Below are 6,016 nucleotides of genomic sequence, written 5' to 3' on the forward strand. Positions count from 1 at the left end.
TCCAAAAGGAATATGTAAATTTACCTTCAGTTATAGGAATTGATATCCTCGCAGAAACGGACATAGACGACATTATGTAAAACTTTGCTTTAGATATTTAATTTTTGTTTTCATTTCACATCAGTTAGCCATATATGTTTAATACCCAAACTTATTTATACAAGATTTATCTTATATAACGAACGAGTTTTTGTTTTTATCTTCTTCTTCCTAGCCTTCTCTGTCGTCCATGTTTGGACATATGCCTCTCCCAACTCCTTCCATCGGTCTCTATCCTGAGCAACATATTTCCAATTTGTTCCGGCAATTTTTTTAATGTCATCAACCCATCTCATCTGTGGTCTTCCTCTTGGTCGTTTACTTTCGTAAGGTCTCCAATGTTGTATTGTAGTATTCCAACGTTGGTCTTTTTGTCTAGCAGTGTGGCCCGCGAAGCTCTATTTAAGTTTGGCAATTTTTGTTGTTATGTCCTCGACTTTTGTTTTGGATCTTACCCAGTCGTTCCTCTTTTTTATCTGACAGTCGTATACCTAACATTGCTCTTTCCATTGTTCTTTCTGTTGTGGCTAGTTTATTCATGTTTGCCTTGGTTAGGGTCCTTTTGTTTTTATACTTTATTATAATATATTATTTTCTAAACGTTATTTTATTTCTGATAACCGTCACCCTAGATATAGGTAAGTGTCAAATTAGAACTAGAGTGCAATAATTATATTTAATAAGGTATTAGATGACTCGTAATATTGTGCCTTTGTCGTTACAATTACTTCTTTAGTGTATTGTATTTTAGTTATAATAATATTGTTTTCAATTAAACTTCTTTTAAAAATCTTAGTTTTTTTTTATTTTTTCCTTTATTTATTTAGTACAAGAGTAGGTAGGTACTTAATTTATTCATTGCCTAATTTTTATTACTTGTTAAAATACTTAAGTTGTTTTTCTCGAGGCATTTTAAAGAGTATTGCGTCATATATTTGTTCTGCCTAGTTTACCAATGCAGTTGAATTGTTTTTATGCATCTCATAATTTGGTAAGAGTGGTGGTTAATGCGTTTTTCCTTACCCAAATAAAGTGTCTGTGTGTACATTAAATTGTTTTGCCTTATTTTATATTTTGATCAAAATCATTAAACGGCACTTATTTTTATTTATATCTATCATTCTAGTTTCTAAACTGACCGTAGATAAAGAGTTTAAAAATTTTGACACACCGTTATTTTTAATATCGAGATAAGAGTAAAATTGAATTGTTAATGAATTTATTTTCGTGAAATTATAACTTTAATTGGCTCTCCTGTAAAGTTTAAAAAACGGCGCTTCAAGTGTTGTGCTTTTCCACCGTCGATATACATACATTTTAGATTTAAGGTGTAGTTATTAAATATGAATTTTAAAATATTTTAAATATTATCAAATGATGCTCAATTTATTTAAAAGTTCTGCATCAATCTAGCCTTTCTATTTTTTAATTTTAACGAATTCTTTATTTCACATTTCTCGGTAAATCCAATGTTGATATTGAGTATAGAACCATAGTTGGACAAAAAAAAAATTAAATCTGCTGTAATAAAAAAGTGTAAGTTTTCAAAAAAAGAGTTGTTTGTTAAATTTTTTAGTATCTGAATAAATATTATTTCATAAAAAAGACTGATTATATATTAGCTTATCTTCAATATCGGGTATCCAAATCTAAACGTAAGTAGTGCATGGAAATATTCTCTCGCGAAGAAGTTTCAGTGAATCGATTATAATATTATTGATAACTTATTTAAGAGAATAAGCTATCAATGCGATTATAATATTAATAAGAAAATGATTACCACTAAAAGTGGTTAAATATTATTAACTTGTAAATTTTCTGTAAAGATTTTATAAAACATTTGAAAACCAAGCATTATATTTTTCTCCCTTCGGCTATTACTCGGGACATTTATCAAAATGTTATAGGTAAAAATTCTATTTGTATTTTCATTTAAAAAACAAATTATTGTGTTAAATAATAAATTCAAAAATACTTAAGAAATATTAAATACAGTAAAGTATAATACCAATTTTTATAAAATGGGAGGTTTACTTTTGTGTGAATGTTATCGTATATTAAATAAATAGAGTTATTATTAGTATATATATATATATATATATATATATATATATATATATATATATATATATATATATATAGTAATTACTTAATAATTACCTTAGAATCGACATGTAATAAACTGCGTGGTTTGGCTGGATGGCTTCGTAATATCATGTAATATCATCCTATTGCTAGGAATTAAGATATTTTTAAGTTTGATTGTTGATTCAGGTTTGTTTTAATGTCAAATAGTAAAGAGAAAATTTTTAAACATCCTCACATAAAGATGTCTACGTTTATTCATTTTACCAATTAAATTTAAAGGTGAATCCTTACAATTAAGAAAATGTTTGCACTGCAGAACGTGTTTTAAGAACACCCAATACATCAGTCGTTAAGTATTACGTACTTGTTGTCCTTGTTAATACCTCGTCTGACCTGAGGAGAGACGACGTGAGAGAGATGGCAGCCTTGCTAAGACAGGGGGTTTAAAGTCGTTAATAGTTCGTAGGGAGTGGTTTTCCCAATGAATGTGTGGGAAGAAGAATGGGAATCGGGTGAGAGCAGGGCACCAGGATAAATGTAATGTCTTAACTGGCGGTTCCATTTGTTGAAGTCTGTAGTGACTGGAGAGGTTTTTAGTTGGATGTCGACCGTCCCAGAGTGGCGACAAGACGAAGCATCAAAGGTCTAACTCCCGTCGGGCATATTGTTCTGGCAGAACTTGGTTAGGGTAATAGAAACCCAACAATACCCACGGCACAGATGTCTATAGGCATACTTTTCTTCTTCTCTGTAAAAATATAAAGCAAATCATGCCAATCTAACAAGGTTCATTAATGTCATTTATTGAACCGGAACATATAGAACTTCTTCTTCTTACTTCGGAAGTGTCCAGGCCTCGACTCCGTATAATAACGTAGAAAATACATAGCATCTAATGAGAGAGATTTTGGTAGCAAGTGGTAAATCGTGACTTCTGAAAAGAGACTTCATCATTATGAACGCCGATCTCGCTTTTCCTATGCGTTGTTTTATTTCACTGGAGTGATCCCATTGGCTGTTAATGTTGGTACCAAGGTATGTGTAGCTGTCCACTCTGTCAATTGGATGTTGGTTAACCAAAAGCTGTGTATTTAATAATTCGCGCTTACTGACTACCATGTACTTTGTTTTCTTCGTATTAAGATCAAGTCCGTGTTCTCTACTTATATCTGATATACGCGACATTATTCTTTGCAAACCGTCCAGACTGTCTGCAAAAACTACTGCGTCGTCGGCATATCTAATGTTGTTTAGACGTATTCCGTTGACTAATACGCCTTCTTGTAGTTCGCCTAGCGCTTGCTACATATAGAACACTCGCACCAAAACAAAGACAGGAAAAATGTCAGAACCATAGTAGGTCTGCTAACAGAGTACTGTAAGCTCAATTGGCAGTTAAAGCTGATGATATTGGCAGTTGATGACCTATGCAGATTCTGTCACCTAGAAGAAGAAACAGCAGAGCACACTTTTTCAGTTTGACAGCCTGGAAATGTGCGGTTTTTTACATTGAACGAAGAAAAACCACCGGCAAAGAGATTTTCCACCTGGAAGATTTTCTATAAATTATTAAACCTTATAAAAAGAATTAGGCTAGATTATTATAATCTAGGACTGAAAGACCACAATAAATCTGAGAAGGTCGCAATAGAATAGACTTGCTTCGTACCTGATCTTCGTCAAACAAAACCATTAGAAATAAACTTATTGACGTAATAACCATCAAATAAGTACATTATATTCCAAATTTTTGAATTTGGATGTACAATATAAAGTGACACAAAATTAGAGTGAATATATAATAGTACCTACAAAAATTACTTCAGAGCAATAAAATCTCAGTCGTATTTATACTGTTCTTTGTAATTTGAAGTCTTAGTCTGTAATATAAAAATGAATCGCAAAATGTGTTGGTAAGCGCATATCTCAACAACGCATCTACCAATCTTAACAATTATTTTTTTAAAATGGTCCTTGAAGTCTATGGATGGTTTTTATGGCAAGAAAAATTCGAGTAATTTCCGGAAAAACTCTAAAACAGCCCTTTTCTTTTTCCCATACAAATATTTTCTAACTAAATTTAGAGTCAATTTGTTATTCAATAAAGTTTATATTAAATTACAAGTACTCACTTTTGTCTAAACAATGTAGGTGTGTTCCTTTTAATAAATTCCACAGGGGGTTGCAAAATATGACGAAAAAACAACTTTATTTTTACACTCCGTATATGGGTAAAACATTGACATTTACCAGAAAACATTAATACAGTTATTAGTTAAAAATAAATCTGCAATGATCTTTTTTCCATAAATAAATAAAATCTTTTATAAATAAATACTTAAATAAATAAAAATGAAATTTTTCCATAAATCTTTTTCCCATACAAAAATATTTTCTAACTAAATGTAGAGTCAATTTGAACTTTATTGCTATTCAATAAAGTTTATATTAAATTACTAGCGGACCCGACAGACTTCGTTCTGTCAAATAGATTTGGAATGTGGCAGTTTATTTCTTTAATTCTCCTTAACAGAACCGTCACCATGATGATAGGGTGGTGTGTGAGGGTCAGCTCGGGTGACCTAAGTATCTTCGCTTCTACGAATTTTGGCCACCCTTTTGGAAACACTGTCGACTCTTCGTCTTCTTTGATGGCTCTACCTCTCTTTGTGTGCCGTACATTTTCTTTCCAGGCAACTGAAGGCCTTCCCTTTCTTCTTCGTTGTTGTGGTATGTAATTTAAAGCTTTCTTTGGCCATCTGTCTTAATTTATATTCTTCAGGTGACCATACCACACTAGTTGTCTCGTTTCAATTCTGTCTACACTGGAATATACAGTATTTGTCCTCCTTCTAATATCTTCATTCCTGATATGATCTTCTTTAGATACACCACATGTTCTCCTTAGAAAATCCATTTCTACTACTTCTATTCTTTTTTTATCTTTTTTCGTGATCTGCCCCATAAGTCATAATAGGCTCTATAGGTTCGATAGATTGTCAATTTCGTTTCTTGTCTAATATCTTTAGACCATAGTAGAGAGTTTAGAATGTTTACGGCTTTTTTTTTCTCTGCTGCGTTCTGTTTTCGATATTATAGATCTGAGATATTTATATCGATTGCATGTTTTTGTGTTTTTAATTTCTAACTCTGGATCTTCTTCATCATCTTTTATTTCAAGATACTCTGTCTTTGACATATTCATATTGAGGCCCCATTTTCCATATTATTCTTTCTTTAGTTTTCTAATCATGTAGTCCATTTCTTCCTCATCCTTCGCTACAACTACCGGATCATCTGCGAAAAATAAAGTTGTTAGACATTTACTACCGCCTATGTCAATTCCCATTCCGGATACTTGTTTCCTCCACTGCTCTAGCGATGATTGAATATTTATTTTAAATAAGGTTGGAGATAGACAACATCCTTTTTTACGCCCCTTTGTTATTGGAAATGATTTAGATATAAAGTTTCCTTCTTTAACGACACTTCTTGCATTTTTGTATACATTTGCGATAGCATTCACATACTCTCTTCTGAGACCCACTTTCGTCAATGTTTAAAACAGTTTTTCCAAAGGTACCGTATCGTATGCCTTCTCTAAATCTACAAACAATAGGTGAGTAGATAGATTCCTTGCCTTCCGTTTTTCTATTACCTGCTGCAGAACGAATATACCATGAGTACACGATCTTCCTTCACCAAATCCATTTTGTTCTTCTATGTCTTCGTATTCTGATTCTATTCTTTTTTTATTATTTGACCCTACAACCTCCCCACTGAGCTGATAACAGTTATTTCCCTATAATTAAAGCATTTGCGTTTATTCCCTTGCTTGAATATTGAGCTGATGTATCCAACATTCCAATCATCAGGGATATTTTGTCCT

This window comes from Diabrotica undecimpunctata, chromosome 6 (genome assembly GCF_040954645.1).
Source record: "Diabrotica undecimpunctata isolate CICGRU chromosome 6, icDiaUnde3, whole genome shotgun sequence".
NCBI classification, from domain to species: Eukaryota; Metazoa; Arthropoda; class Insecta; order Coleoptera; family Chrysomelidae; genus Diabrotica; species Diabrotica undecimpunctata.